This window comes from Engystomops pustulosus, chromosome 2 (assembly GCF_040894005.1).
Source record: "Engystomops pustulosus chromosome 2, aEngPut4.maternal, whole genome shotgun sequence".
Classification (NCBI taxonomy): domain Eukaryota; kingdom Metazoa; phylum Chordata; class Amphibia; order Anura; family Leptodactylidae; genus Engystomops; species Engystomops pustulosus.
This window is the reverse complement of record NC_092412.1, coordinates 58,840,831-58,858,257: the sequence shown is the minus strand read 5'-3', so window position 1 is coordinate 58,858,257 and position 17,427 is coordinate 58,840,831. Positions and strand designations below refer to the sequence as shown.

Sequence of the window (17,427 nt, the reverse complement as noted above, 5' to 3'; positions counted from 1 at the left end):
TGTGAAAAATAGACAAACTGAAGACTACAAGTTCCCAGAAGAGCTAAAGGCACAAAGCAATAAGGCACACATTCAGAGCAATGTTGTAGCAGGCGGAAATAGCTGCACAAAGGCTAAGGGAGGAGCTGCAATTTTGTTTAATACTCATGTAAAACAGACTGAGAATTTACAGAAATACCCAGTTTAACCGCTTCCACCCACATGTGTGAAGTGTAACAGTTTTAGGAAACCCTTACAGTAAAACACTGTAAAATGTTACATTTACTGGAGAAAATAATGTGCTTACAAAACTATAGGCAACTTATTTATGGCGTCTCATTCTCTACAAAGGTTATTGATTGGGCTTTTCTTTTTTAAGATTAAGCCCTCGGAGAAAAATTATTTCAATTAAAAAAAAACAAAAAAAACAAAAAACAACTATATAGGAATATACATTTCTACAAAAGCAATGCTTTTCATTTAAAAGGTTCCCCACGATTCCATCTTCATCTTACAAGATTTCAATGCGATACCTACGCAAGATATACAATGTCTCTCACCAGCACAGGTTAATATTACAACAGACACAACCTGCCATTGTTTTGGGCAGTCCTGATACACATCAGCAAATTTTAATTCAATAGTTGGGGTTGTGTTGCAAAATTACAGCCCTAGGAAATATTCTCTGGTGTAGAACAAGTGTAGCTAACAAGTCAGTGGGCAATGAGCACTGCTGTGTATGGGCGGTCAGTAATCACTACTGTGGAATCCATAAATTTGTGTATAAGTCACATTGGCAAATTTAAAAAACTACTAGAAATTTCAGATGTTTTTTGCATTTCTTGTTTCAAGAACAGTACTGAAAAAGGTGGCAAAGTTTACAAATGAATAAAGAAATGTCAAACTTTTTGTTTCGTGTTAAGTTCTAAAAGAATTGCCCGATCTCTCTAGCAAAAAGGAACCAAAGATGCAAAGCAAGGTCAGTGTGGGAGGGCGAGAGCAGTGTTGTTCAATGTCCTCCCACTCACATTTGATTACCTATACTGAGGAATTTCACATCAGTTTTAGTTTTGTAGGAGGTCCTTAAAGCGCAACTGTAAAGATATAGCGATTTTACCAAATTATTATATGTGATTCCACCTTTGAAAACAAATATAACGATGGCTACTTTTGTGCTGCTCTTCCTTTTCTTTCTAAAGTTCTGGTATTTTCTGTTCTGAAAGTGTTTGACAAAAATCTTTCTCGCCAGAGGTGAAGTGGGCAGAGACTAATATCTGTCAGTCTATGCCCTCAGGCTGAGGCCAGCTTGGTTGCCCACAGATCCTTCGATGCCTTGTGTTCTCTCTCAAAGTAATTTAGCATTAAATCATAATATATGGTGACTACCCTGGCAGCTTCCATCACATGGAGGAGCATGGAACATGTAATAAAGTGGTAGAAATCATTAGTACATGAAGTCTATAGCCAGTGCTGTGTGAACACAAAGGGTTAATAGCTTATCTTCACAGAGCGAATACTGCTGCTGAAAAGGTGGAAGAGGGAGCAGCATGAGGTGCAGAGAGAGGCAGAGAAAGTTCTGTAGAATCACAGACTGGAACAGGGAGATCTTGTACCTCACTATTATGTGCAGGAAACATCTGCATTCACTATATTGGACACATCCAACTCTGCCAAATTCACTGTCACATGACCTCCTACCCTGTAAGCAGGGAGCAGCAGCTCCTCCCCTCCCATGAAACCGACTGACAAACAAAGTGTAAACAAAGAACGGATTCATAGGGCTTATCAGCACATGGAGAGGAAGCAGCTACTGCAGCAGTGAGGTTATCTGAGGGGGATAGCCAAGAAACTGATGCATATATGTAACAAAGATAATAGGAAAAGTTGTTTTATATACCAAGAGCTATTTATTGTGGGATAAAAAAACCTTTACAGTTACTCTTTAACATTGACTCCACATCCATCAGCTGTTCCAGTCTGCCTCTAGCACCTGAAACTATTCAGGCAATGGAGTCAGAAGCAGATTGCATTACTAAGCATAAATTGGATTGAGCAATGTTACCACAGCTCAGCAACCATTCATTTCCAAGACAAGGAATTTCTATCAGAAGCAGACGGCACCATCCATTTTGTAGTGTCTGTGGTGGAGTACTGCAACTTACCTCTAAGATGCAATACATAAGCATGGTTCATTACACAATGAATGGATCCTTCTTGCTTATGTGAGAACTTGAAGGCAGCAGAGTACTGTTCACTATTGGGGCCACCAGCTGCTGGTCCACCACTTATCCAATAAAGATTACTTATGCAACATGTAGTTCAATACTTAACTGCCAGAAGATCCCTTTAATACAACAATAATTAGACCACACTAAGTAACGTAGACAACTAGAATGATAGGATATATATAATTCAGAATACATCCCACAGCATCCCTGAAAACGGAATCACATTATGCAAAGCATGTTCACTTTCCCCCCACGCCTAACTTTTTGAGAACAGTCATTTTTCCAGCAACAAATTAACCATGCAAATGAAATTCAGGTTAGCAACTGATAAGATTTACCCAGTGCAGCTGGGGGAAAAAAAAAGACGTCAATTTAGGTTTGGCAGGTCACATTATGGTGTTCAACCTAACTAGAGGCCCTGCTTTTCATCCTAATGTTACAGAAGCACTAACTGCCTGCAAATTACCAGTCCCAAGACAATCTTATCGGGAACAATGTTGTCCTTGAAAGATAAAAAGGTTAACTCGCCTACAGCAAGTGGTTTGTTCGGCTGATCCCCATCCAGTGCAGCATCTTGTACTTTTAAAAGGAGTGACCTACAGGTTTAGCAAAACAAAGACGAGATTCTCTAGCTCCAGTAGATGGGGCCAAGTGGTTCCCTTTTCATAGGGAGCATGCCAGGAAGGCTAGAATTAAGTAATGGTGTCCAATTCCACTTTCAGGCTTTGTCTGAGCCATTTTCAAATGCAGATGGGATACAGGGTAGATAGAATGAGACCTTATTATCTTGACTTAATAGGGTTAACAAAGAGTGCAAGGTAATCCCATTTTCATCATAATATCTAATAAAAAACTGGTCAACTGCGAGAGAGTTCATATTATATTTCTGCTCCTCATATTTTCTCATAAAATCCTTCTTTACTGCAGACCGGATGACTCTTACACCTTATAAGTGCAAAACATGGTACAAACTGCGTAACTGGAAATAGCACTTCTAAAATAAAAAAAAAAATATGGCTGTTAGGGCAGATTTATTGAAAGAGTCTCAAAGCTACACTAGAAACTCTTAATCATTGATAAATCTGGTGCAGAATGTTAGTCTGATGATTTGGTGAAATTTTAAAAATTGCTTGTCGTACATAACACCTCCTATTAGTTGGCTTCATTTACACTAGAAAACTGCACCAAAATTGTGGTGCATCTGCATATAAGCGCTACCCTGAAAATAAGCCAAAAAGATGGCTGTGTATCTTCTGAACCATGGCAAGGATTGTTTCTGTGGGTCACAGAAACCGAGATATCTACTAATAAAATGGGGTGTGTAATTTTCAAACATTTTCTATTCCTGACTTTAAATGTGTGTGTATGTATATCACCTAGAAAAACAATGGGGCACATTTACTTACAGGTTCAACGGAGCTCACAGAAAGTACATTGTCCTATAATGCACCATCCGGCGATTCACTAAGATTGTGCGCCCGATATCCTGCATGTGTTGCTTTCCCATTCAGGTCCAACAGAGTTTACCATCTTCTTAGTGGTGCATCTAAGTACTTGCGACACAATTTAAAAGTTAAATCCTGCGCTCGGTCCGAATTAGTCGGATTGTCCAACTGCACACACCCAGTTTCTTATTTTCCAAGAAACGCCGTAAAGAAAATATGTTGAATATAAAAGTGTTCCCCCATAGAAATTCTGATTTTAGAGGGGACCATTAGACAATAACCACAAGAGCCTAATAAACGGCAGATTAAAACATATCATGTTCCTTTTCTGGCCCAGTTTGGTGGCATAATCTATAAAAAAAGTCATATTATAAAATGTATCACTCCTCTACCACGTTAAATGTAGTAGAAAATTCAGCTTTGACTACTAATACATGACATAGGAATGGCAATCACTTCTGCGGCGGCATTCTAGGGAAGGGAGAGCTTGGCTTAAGTTTTGAATTCATTCAACTTATTTGAATATCACTTCTAATTTTATTTTTTTTATACCATAAATGGTTTGATATTTGATGGTTGATTAGGTTATTTTCTGCTGACAGATCCCCTTATATTGATACACCTTGGTGCTGGAAAAAGCTTACCAAAATCAGATTTGTTTTAGAAAAAAAGAAAAAAAAAGTATCTACATTAATTTTTGTGCTATTTCGATTACTGTTCACACTATAGGTACAGCTTCATGTAGTAGATCTCTTCTGGAGACAGCTGGGTGTGGAACTGACCTGATTACAAGCTCATACTCTCCAGTCACTGACAAAAGAACGAACATTTATCCCAGGCAAGTTTATTTTCCAACTCAATGGCCACCAACAACGTGTCACCAGGATGTAACTGCCTGAGCATCCTGTTCCTGTCAGCCCATCCTTTATAATACTGGACTGAAGCATAATAGTGAAAACTGCACAGCGTAAAACCTCAATTACATGCACACCATGGATAGAGAAGGGATAGGGAGATTTTGACAAGAACATTGTGGCAGGACCTTCCTTGTGGTGTCGCTGTGATGACAGCTAACGTAAGCTACCATCTTGAAGAGTACACGTTATCGGAGCGGACTTGAGATGTTGTGCATAATCAAATATAGATTAAACATGGAATAAGTACATTTGATGCAGGAAAAATTAACAGAGTAACTCAAAGCTAAATATTATATTTTAAATGTGTGTACATCAGTTAAAAACCAAAATTGAAACTCCTCCTTCAGGTCTTATGTATATATTTTGCTAAGCATTTCCTTTATCAGTCCTAACTTATTCAAACACAACTACTTATTGTATTTTAGGATTGCCCTAGGATTTGAAGACTTGTCCATGAGTTCATGCCGATTACTATACACACAGCAGCCTTGTTCTACAACATATGATTCAAGACTCATCATTGTAAAAAGAATATTTAACATGAAAGAGGATTACATGTAAAGTCAAAATGACACACAGCTCAAAGGTCTGCCTATAAAATGCTAACCAGTTGTAAGAATTCCACCGCACCCTCCCTGTAATCAGAGGAACGTACAAAGGCCAAAATATGAACAGCATTTTATCCCCTTTCGAGATCACTTTTCCATTTCCATGTGCTACATAGAAGGCAGGTTCATAAAAACAATACATTATATGAGAATACCTATGCACGCACATAATATAATAAAAAGATGACCTTTTGATAAGTAGAAAATGTTAAACGACGTACCTCATAGATCACTGATGTGCACCAGATCAATTTTGTTCATCTGTCCAAAAGACATGGCCCCCTTACGTTTATATGAGAGTAACCTCTTGCTAGCCAAGGAGGCTGTAACTTCTTATTGTATCTGGAGGTGCATCTCCATACACCATGAATATAAAAGTTTACTGCCCCATTGGGTAGCATGAACTCATTAACATATGAACTCCTTGTGGCCATATCATTGGAACTGGAAGATATACACTCACCGGCCACTTTATTAGGTACACCATGCTAGTAACAGGTTGGACCCCCTTTTGCCTTCAGAACTGCCTCAATTCTTCGTGGCATAGATTCAACAAGGTGCTGGAAGCATTCCTCAGAGATTTTGTTCCATATTGACATGATGGCATCACACAGTTGCCGCAGATTTGTCGGCTGCACATCCATGATGCAAATCTCCCGTTCCACCACATCCCAAAGATGCTCTATTGGATTGAGATCTGGTGACTGTGGAGGCCATTTGAGTACAGTGAACTCATTGTCGTGTTCAAGAAACCAGTCTGAGAGGATTCCAGCTTTATGACATGGCGCATTATCCTGCTGAAAGTAGCCATCAGATGTTGGGTACATTGTGGTCATAAAGGGATGGACATGGTCAGCAACAATACTCAGGTAGGCTGTGGCGTTGCAACCATGCTCAATTGGTACCAAGGGGCCCAAAGAGTGCCAAGAAAATATTCCCCACACCATGACACCACCACCACCAGCCTGAACCATTGATACAAGGCAGGATGGATCCATGCTTTCATGTTGTTGACGCCAAATTCTGACCCTACCATCCGAATGTCGCAGCAGAAATCGAGACTCATCAGACCAGGCAACGTTTTTTTCAAATCTTCTGCTGTCCAATTTCGATGAGCTTGTGCAAATTGTAGCCTCAGTTTCCTGTTCTTAGCTGAAAGGAGTGGCACCCGGTGTGGGCTTCTGCTGCTGTAGCCCATCTGCCTCAAAGTGCGTCGTACTGTGCGTTCAGAGATGCTCTTCTGCCTACCTTGGTTGTAACGGGTGGCGATTTGAGTCACTGTTGCCTTTCTATCAGCTCGAACCAGTCTGCCCATTCTCCTCTGACCTCTGGAATCAACAAGGCATTTCCGCCCACAGAACTGCCGCTCACTGGATGTTTTTTCTTTTTCGAACCATTCTCTGTAAACCCTAGAGATGGTTGTGTGTGAAAATCCCAGTAGATCAGCAGTTTCTGAAATACTCAGACCAGCCCTTCTGGCACCAACAACCATGCCATATTCAAAGGCACTCAAATCACCTTTCTTCCCCATACTGATGCTCGGTTTGAACTGCAGGAGATTGTCTCTACCATGTCTACATGCCTAAATGCACTGAGTTGCCGCCATGTGATTGGCTGATTAGACATTAAGTGTTAACGAGCAGTTGGACAGGTGTACCTAATAAAGTGGCCGGTGAGTGTATACTTTTACCTTAAGGGATACTGAAAATGGAAATAAAAGGTGGTCCTTCTTGCTGATGGTACAGCATTTTTTATTGATGGAGGACAAGACAAAACTCATAAGAAAAACTTCTTTGCCAAGCGCTTCCGTTGCTTCTGTTAAAAATTGACACCCACCCGATCCCCTTCCGAAGTTACCATAACCAAAATGGTCACCCAAAAGTGCTAAACAAACGAGTTGGGGGAAGATTTATTAGGCATGGAAATCTCTCCATCCCGCCTGAATGTTGTAAAAACACCAGTCTTAATAAATTCCCCCATTGACTTCTGTTGGATTATTTTACCAATCAAAAGGTTTTCTAACTGGCATATTAAACGGAACCTGTGAACGAGGTTCCTAACCCAGATGTGAACCTAGCTACACAATTCATAAACTTCATTTACAATAAATACTGAAGTCAAATTAATATGAGAAGGGAAAAGACTAATATTGACTTTACATCCAATTAACAAGGGGATTTTCTTATTTTTCTTCTGCCATAATTAATTTTACTTGTGTTCTCTGTGTGCTTAAGAATTACAATGACCCTGGGACACTGCAATAAACAAATACTGTCCCTTTCTGGATACAGCATTGTAGACATTCATAGCAGTATATGAATGAACATCCGTCACTGTGGTTTATTGTGTTGTGTATTTTGGCTTAAGCTATTTAACACTAGAGTCTGACTGGAGGGCTTACCTGTAAATTCTTTTCAGGGGGCCCATCACTGTACAGCTACATGCAAATATTACCTAATATTCAATTGCAAATTCATAAAACATAGCCAACTTGCCTTTTAACCTTTGCCTTGGACTGGTATGATCCTAGGAGCCCTGCTAATAACCTGTGGAATGGCCTTTGCCTTTATAGGACATCTACTGAAAGGATTAAAGACAATATGGAGCCCCTTAGGCTCATTTGCAAGCTCCATTAACACCTGTGGAGCCTGGAGCCCCTTAGGCTCATTTGCATACAGTCCTTCATACTGGTGGTAGATGCCCTTTAACTTAGTTCTCCTTAGCTCTGTGACCCAGGAATACATGACCACACAGCCATAGAAATATGCTGCCATGTGATTGGGCTCCACAGCATGATAGAAAGGTAGACCCAGGGAGGAAGGATACTGGTTGGTAAGACATATTTATATACCATCTCAGTCATCCAACGCATCTATAATATCTAATAATAAACTGGGGAGCTTGGTGAATTATATACTATATATACATACACACATATATAATTATATATTTTATTGTGCTTTGTAATATCTGTATGATATACTGTAAGGGAACTGTGGTCCAATGGAGGATACACCTGTGGGCCAATCTGAGCCTGCTTAAAACTACCACAATTTAAGGGGGGGGGGGGGTCAATCTTGTCATTGCTTTGTGGATTTTGTAACTTGTGGAGTCACTTACCATGTACAGTATATGCTTAAAGGAAATCTACTATTAGAAATAGATCTGATGGCAGATTGCTCTTGCCTGCCTCTGCACTAATCTGTAAATTAGCTAAATTGTTAAAAACTTATTTTTTGTAATATGTAAATTAGACAGAGGCTACTGAGGCGTGTACCAACCTGGCCGAACACTGGTTGCCAAGGCTACTCCACGCCCCAGTAGCCTCTGCAGTTAATTTACATATTACCAAAATATGCAGATTAGGGCAGAGGCAGGCAGGATGTATCTACCATTAGATCTACTTCTGATAGTAGATTCCTCATGGTAGGTTTCCTTCAAGATACGGATCAAAGGTTCCCAGAACTCACTGGGGTTTATGACTGTTCTTATAAGATATGCCCTGCAATAGAACAGGTAAGACAAGCTAATGTGTCCCAGTCTTTCCTCATTTATCCAGAGTGTACACTCACCGGCCACTTTATTAGGTACACCTGTCAAACTGCTCTTTAACACTTAATTTCTAATCAGCCAATCACATGGCGGCAACTCAGTGCATTTAGGCATGTAGACATGGTCAAGACAATCTCCTGCAGTTCAAACCGAGCATCAGTATGGGGAAGAAAGGTGATTTGAGTGCCTTTGAACGTGGCATGGTTGTTGGTGCCAGAAGGGCTGGTCCGAGTATTTCGGAAACTGCTGATCTACTGGGATTTTCACGCACAACCATCTCTAGGGTTTACACAGAATGGTCCGAAAAAGAAAAAACATCCAGTGAGCGGCAGTTCTGTGGGCGGAAATGCCTTGTTGATGCCAGAGGTCAGAGGAGAATGGGCAGACTGGTTCGAGCTGATAGAAAGGCAACAGGACTCAAATAGCATCTCTGAACGCACAGTACGTCGAACTTTGAGGCAGATGGGCTACAGCAGCAGAAGACCACACCGGGTGCCACTCCTTTCAGCTAAGAACAGGAAACTGAGGCTACAATTTGCACACGCTCATTGAAATTGGACAGTAGAAGATTGGAAACACGTTGCCTGGTCTGATGAGTCTCGATTTCTGCTGTGACATTCGGATGGTAGGGTCAGAATTTGGCGTCAACAACATGAAAGCATGGATCCATCCTGCCTTGTATCAACGGTTCAGGCTGGTGGTGGTGGCGTCATGGTGTGGGGAATATTTTCTTGGCACTCTTTGGGCCCCTTGGTACCAATTGAGCATGGTTGCAACGCCACAGCCTACCTGAGTATTGTTGCTGACCATGTCCATCCCTTTATGACCACAATGTACCCAACATCTGATGGCTACTTTCAGCAGGATAATGCGCCATGTCATAAAGCTGGAATCATCCCAGACTGGTTTCTTGAACATGACAATGAGTTCACTGTACTCAAATGGCCTCCACAGTCACCAGATCTCAATCCAATAGAGCATCTTTGGGATGTGGTGGAACGGGAGATTCGCATCATGGATGTGCAGCCGACAAATCTGCGGCAACTGTGTGATGCCATCATGTCAATATGGACCAAAATCTCTGAGGAATGCTTCCAGCACCTTGTTGAATCTATGCCACGAAGAATTGAGGCAGTTCTGAAGGCAAAAGGGGGTCCAACTCGTTACTAGCATGGTGTACCTAATAAAGTGGCTGGTGAGTGTAAATGGGCGATACAATTTTAGGTTTTATACACACACAGAAGCGTACGCTAATGTGCAAAATCTTGCAATGACTCTTACAAACATCAGTTGTACAATGATGTACATACAACGGTCTACATTGTAATAAATGGACCTTAAATTTCCTATTGATGTTGCTTTTGTCTAGATCCTTCAAAACTTTACGCTAAAATTTAATTACTTTCTCATTATATTGATGTATCCTCCTGATCTATTCCTGAGGCTCTACCACCCCCAAAAGCAGTAAAGTAGTAAATGGAGGCCTCAAATTAGAGTGCCACACTTCATTGGCTCAGTTGGCAAAATCCTTCTATAGACTTGTGTTCCAAATAAAAGAAATAGCAAATTTTCAACTTTTTTTTTTTTTCAATATTGTCTACGACTGCTGACCCTGCAGTAATACTTCCAACACCATTACTTCCTCCTAACATACACATGCTATATATACAGATCGTAAGAACAACTAAAATGAAGCAAATGAAAGATCAGACTTCTAAATTTGTTGTCTGATACCAGGGAGATGCATAGACTTGCATAGCAGGAATAGGCAAAAATGATTAAGAAATCCATTAATACTGTGCACAAAGTAGCTTATTATTCATTGTTGATGCATTGTTGCAATAAAATATTGGGCTTCATTATAGTACAAGGTAATTACACTAAATATCTACTATAAAATTTGGTGATTAAAATTCTCACAGGGCTGTGTAAATGAACCTCTGCCACGGATTCCAACAACTAAACTAGACAAAATACTCCAGCAAGTAATCCAGAAAAATTTTTGAAACCCCATTATAGTAATAAGGTCCACAGAACAACAGAAATACTATAATAGCATACATGTGAACACAGCTTTAGGTTGCTAATTTTGTGAATTATTTGACCCTTATTTCAAGAGGAAGTATAAGTTACAATGGGGGTTGTACAGCCCATAACTGACAATGATTTATTAAATTCAATTTCTCAGATGAAATGTAGGAAAAAGCTTTAAAAAAAACTCCCTACTTCCGTCACCTCTCTACTAAACCTCATCATACTGTTCTGGCAGGATGTGGCAAAATGTTGTTCTGACGGAGTAGTTGATAGTCTAACATTATAATATGCAGATGCAATGTGGTAAAGTAGACATCTGCCAAAGTAAAATATTAGCCCTGCTAACAGGCGTCGGGCAAAACTACAAAAAATTGTAATTGCTGGTATTGTCACCAAATAACCAACTTACAATTTAGTCTTTAGGCGTATGCAAACATTACAACTGTAACACATACACTAAATTATAGTTAGAGGACCTCAACCACCCTAGAACTCTAATATATCTTCCATTCAAATGTCAAGATGAAGAAACCCCAAGTGCATTTACCAAAAATACAATTTGAAGTTTTGAAAGCTGGTGTAGCCAGATTATATCAACAGCGAAGACCAAACCAAAGTTTTGTGTAATGTTCTGGCAGCTATATTAGATGTTCCTGCACATATTAGATGTTCCTCCTAAACAAGTCCGGAGCATGTGTATTATTGGAACACCAACAATGGGTCCATTCACATGCTGAGGTCAGTAGAAAAGAAGTCCAAAAGTCCAAACTTGGGCAGGAATAGGACCTACTCTAAATACTAGCATTCCGCTCACATACAAGGCAATGGAAATCACAGCTGTGTGTGCGCGCGAGCCCATATAATCGTGAGCTAGGGATTGAATCAACTGATAGCAAACAGACAAAAAAAAGGGTTTCTGTGTAGGGAGCTTAAAATTTATATCACTACGTTATAGAGCAAGTGAGAATACCAGAGTACCTAAAAAGTCCATGCAAAACAATGAGAGAACATATAGATTTCATGCAAATGTAGACCTTCATGCAAATGCAAGATCCGAGAGAACCATTGAAAAGCCATAAGGGTATAGTGCATAATGCAATTCATGTAGACCATGGCAACAATGAGTTTGGGTCAATGAATCCAATCAACAAGCAGAACAGATATCATGAATTTAATGGAGTTCATTGGGTGACGTTACAAAATGAAAATAATCAGTAAATTGAATGGAAAAAAAAAAAAAAATTAGTATGTACTCGTAGGTTTACCTTTCCTATGGGCTATTATAAGGCTGCAGAATGTCTTTTAGCCTCTGGGAATTCTTTGTTCTATGATATTTGCTCTATGTAGATGACGTGGCAACCTGATAGAACAGTTAAGGTGACCAAATACAAGTTAGATTACCCTCGAGAAAGCTCATCTTTGATTCTAGAGCTCGATGTGCATTTTGTAAGGAGTCTAACTTTTTTTGGCATAGACAAGCATATTAAGAAAGTTACAAATAAGCCATGACAAGAGATACAGGTAACAGGTTTAGCTGCCAAAGTCAATACTGTAGAGTTTAGAGTAGAACATTCTATAATCAGGGAGTGTATAACAAAAAGGACATTTGATCTAGTAAATGTTGGCATAGAGAGGCTGACATAAGCTCCTACTATGGTGTTTATAGCACTTAGTGACTGGAAAGCCATGATCTTATGTATGTGATGGCTGTCTACTTGTGGTATTATAGGCATCTCATAATGGCCCTGCAGCCAGGTATGGTCACTAGATATCACAGGCATATATGACCTAGAAACTCTACCAAGTACAGCATTGTCTGATAGCAATATTATTTTTAATAAGTGCTTTTCTTAAAGGGCTCTCTCAATTTTGATGGACCATTTTTAGGCTTGTTTACCAATATGTTATAGTACGTAATATCAAAAACTACAGACTAACATAAAAAGGGTTATGTTTATCCATAAAGTCCAGACAATTGAAAGCCCAATGCTACAGTTGGTGGGATGTCAATACAGTTTAAAACAATGGCAGATGGGAAAGGTTTTACCCCTGTTTAATTTGATTTTGCTGCTAGATAAAACTCCTACAAGGGGCTTTAATACAGGGCATTTCCAATTAAAATTCCTTAGGATGCCTGTAAGCTCACTGTGCGTGGATCTTTATTGAAACAGATGTAGAATGATGGAACAGAACTCCGCATGCTAGTTAAGTTCAGCAGTTCTATGTTCAGTTCGGTAAATCCCACCGAAAACCGGAGCAAGTTTTGTGCAGCAAAGTTTCATGTGTACAACCGGCCTTGCTTGACCCTGCTAGTGTTTTTTTACTGGAATGTTGTTCAGGCGGTTTACTGCCAAAATTGTCTGGTTTCCTAAGTGTTTAATTTTGCAGTTTCACCGTGATCAGGAGGCAGAGCTCAACTTTTGCATTTCAATGGTTGATTTCTATACCCTCATCTCCAGCAATAAGTGACATGTTATTTTCAGAAGATCAAAAATCTGCAGTGGAAAGGCAAAATTTTCACTGCAAATGTTATTTATATTGGGGCACATTCACTAAGGGTCCGTCAGATGCATTTTCGTCGGGTTTCCCAACTTTTTACTGTTTTGCCCTGAATTGCCCGACGGGGGCGTGGACGTCAGAGAAACCGCGGAATTTAAAAACGAATTTTTGTCGCAAGTTCAGCACTCACATGCACCTGGAAGAAGAAGCTGAACTGCGGCGGACCTCAGCGGGGGAAGCAACACATGCAGGAAATTGGATGTACAATCTTAGTGAATCGCGGCAGATCCGAATCCTCATCGGAAAATGCACAGCGGGGATCGCGACGGGACGGTAAGTAAATGTGCCCCACTGTGTGTATGGGATTGTCATAAATGCCATACACCAGTGGTTCCTAACCTTTTTGTATACAGGGACTGCACCAAAATATATATTTTTTTGAATCCCCCTCAATGGTTCATAAAATAAAAAAATTGTGTGCCCTGCAATTACCCCTAACTCCATATAATGCCCACTTTTCTGCCCTCTTTAAAATGCCCCCTTTCCAGAATCTGCCCTCTTTTCTGCTCCACCCTCCTTATATTGCCCCCTTTTCTGTGGTCTGTTATCATTTATGCCCCCCAACAGCCCAACCCATTCCTCTTACCTTTGACAATTAGAAATATGTACACATATACACACTTACCTTCCCCCACTCCTCTGTAGCTGCAGTTGTCATCCTGTTCTCTCTGCGTTAGTACCTGGCTCTAAAGCCGGGAGATGTAATCAATCATATGGCACAGAAAAGAGAAGAGGAAACTAGAATAAGACTACTGCAGCTTTGGGGATCAGGGAAAGGAAGGTTTCTGGGCTTTTTATTTATTTTTACAAACTTCGTTGGCCGTGGCCCGGGGCTGGGTATTCCATGGCTGCAGCCGGGTGCGACCACTGCCATACATGACAGTGCTACTGTATTTGGCGGCTCTCACACTAACATATGAAAGCGGTCCTATGAAACCCGTACCGTAGCAGTAGAGGTTGCATCTGGGTTTATCTTCCCCCATAACATACACCCACTCCTCCTCTCCAGCGCGCTGCCGTGTGCTCACCAAGGCTATGGCCAGGCGAGCACACATCAGTGTGAAAGTAGCCTTACATTGTGAATTTACAGGCAGGCCAATCCGCACGCAATATTAAATATGTGAAGGTACCCTTACTTATCTTTATTCTAAGAACTATAGTGGCATTGAGCTGAATGTGCCTGCTCTCGTCATATTGCAGCAGCAATGCAGCTTAGGGCTTTGCAAGTACCAGCATGGAGACTGGCTGGGAATCCCAGGTTCCATTGACCCTAAATAATGACCTTGTAGTGGGTTTACACAGTCAAGTTTCAATATTTGCAGATGATACTAAGCTGTGTAAAGTAATTAATACTGAGGTTGATAGTTTAGCATTACAGAGAGATTTGTAAAGTTATGCACTTGGGCCATGGAAACAAAAAGTATAATTATGTTCTAAACGGTCAATTACTTGGTAAAACTGGAGCTGAAAAGGACTTGGGCCTATTGGTGGATGGTAAACTTAATTTTAGTGACCAGAGCCAGGCGGTTGCTTCTAAAGCAAATAAAATTATGGGATGTATCAAGAGAGGAATAGATTCTCATGATAAAGACATAGTTTTGCCCTTGTCAGACCACACATGGAATATTGTGTACAGTTTTGGGCACCAGTGTATAAAAAGGATATAGTAGAGCTGGAACGGGTGCAGAGGAGAGCAACCAAGATTATTAGGGGAATGGGGGGGACTAGAATACAATGACAGATTAAAAAATTTGGGATTAATCAGTTTAGAAAAAAGACAACTGAGGGGAGACCTCATTACAATGTACAAATACCTGAACGGACAGTACAAGGATCTCTCCAAAGATCTTTTTATACCTAGGCCTGTGGCCATGACAAGGGGGCATCCTCTACGCCTAGAGGAGAGGCGATTTTACCATTAACATAGAGCCCATAAGCAAGTGCAGTCAGTTAAAATCACTCTATACGCTGAAGGGATCTCCAGACCCGAAAGTCTCATCACTGAAATCAATTGACATGATGCTTACTTCATGACTGTGATGAGAGGTACAGGAGATCCCTTCAGTGCAGGAAGATTTATTTACACATAATTTTACTTGTTTATTTAACTGCTTTCGCCACAAAAATCAAGCCTAAAACAAAAACATGCCGCTGAACCTGTCGTTACAAAATGGCCTCATAAACCACTACCAGTCTGTTGTCAAGCAGCTGAGCAGCTTCTAGATGATGTTTCTTCTAAGGTCTGATGAGGTGTCAACATCCAGAAAATCAACTATAAAGTGAGATGTAAATTGGTTTTATGAAGTTAAGGAGGCGGAGAGTTTAACACTGAAGTCAAGCTTTCCCTGCCTTGAAATGCCCCCTTCACTGTAATTGATGGTTCCGCGTCCAGGGATATCATTGATCAGATCTCCGGAAATCTGACACATGATGTCACATGGGAAGAGGTGTTCAGAGGCTTGACTTTAATGTTAAATTCTCCTACCTCCCTGAATTTATACATGTAACTTCAAAGTTGATTTTCTGGATGACGCCACTAAGCTAGGTCATAAAAGACACATGATCTAGAAGCTGTTCAACTGCTTGACAACATACTGGTCGTGGTTTATTAAGCCAATTTCTGATGACAGGTTCCCTTTAAGTAGTCTTCATATATTTTTTGTTTTCAACTTCTCAATAGTAGTAATTGTCTCTGAACCTACAAAGAGGAGGCGACAACTGGTATTTCTAGATCAGATATTTAGAGCACATCCACAGGACAGACTAGCGAGGTTAGGTGGTTGTTGGCCACAGAGAATGAATGGAGAAGTGGCCTCCCATATACCCAGCATTCTCCATTCATTGCTATGGAATCAATAGTGTGAACTGATATTAACCAATCACTTTCCTATGATAGGAATGAACAGAATGCGGTAGTTACAGAACAGTTTCCTTCAATGCAATCCTTGCTCCATAAAACATCACTAAATATTCACCCATAGTGGTAGCATTCTATTAAGCTTTATCTGGATCTAGTATAGCTTTGGGACCAATATTGCCATCTTTGCTAAAATCATATGGAATTGGAGATGGACAAATCATTTTATGTAGAGATTTACTTTCCGTATATTCAGAGGGCTGAAAACTGGATGTATAACAAACTGGGCAGAATTTGCTGGGGCAGCCATATCAGTATAGCTGAAAATCTTGAAAAACTGGTACTTACTGTGACAGGTGACAGCAATAGAAAAAGTTCCACGTCATAGAAAAAAAACCCATTAGGGTGTGGACGGAAGAAACGTGTAGCACCCTTTCTACAGTTACCATGTAACATGACTTACATTTGTTATTTCTTTCAAGTAACTAAACTTAAGAAACCGATTTACACACGTTAACAGTATCAGCAATGGAAAGGACACTTTACAGATCAAATAGTGATTTTACTGAAAAAAAAACAAAACACGCTTTTGGAAAATGGAAAATTATTAATATGTATAAATACACAATTGGGAAGTCCTACACATAAAACTTCTGGGAGATGACCACCTCACTTTGCAACATTGGGATTTGGTCTTCTTAAAGAAAACAGCCAGAAAGCAGAATATTCTGTATCAGATCTTAATAAGAGGATGGACCTCTCATCTCCTTTATGCAAGTGAAACCTTTCCAAAAGGCCACCCCTATACCCAGACATATCAAAAACTGAACATCTCCTTTGACAAGACCACCCTGGAAGATCACTTTTCATTGCTATTAAGATGTTTCAGTATGTGATAAATATAAAATAAATTGTACTTCCATTAGGAGTAAAAGGAAGAAAAACTAAACTCTACATCAAATATAAGGAAACAATGTATCAGGCAAAGACGGTCAGGAAACTTTGCTCAGCGTAGTATATCATTTTCTGTACAACTATAGTTCATGATGGGCAAAGTCTCAATTGCTAGGGAAGAGCCTATGGGCTAAGCAGTAGATTTTACAGGGCTTTAATAAAAACTGCATTCTATATAAATGACACATGAAAGTCAATGTACAATGTGCACTGCTGGTGCCCTTTAAGAGATGCATGGGTATTGCATCCCATTGTAGAAAGCTATTAAGTTCAAAGTCACCAAAGAAGCAAAAG

The 17,427-nt window shown here is 40.1% G+C and overlaps 1 protein-coding gene across 2 annotated transcripts in view; it reads right to left on the bottom strand.

Annotated features, from left to right (window-relative positions):
- Window positions 1–17,427, bottom strand: part of GALNT6 (polypeptide N-acetylgalactosaminyltransferase 6) — a 47,362-nt gene that overhangs the window by 29,588 nt on the left and 347 nt on the right. The window lies entirely within an intron of this gene.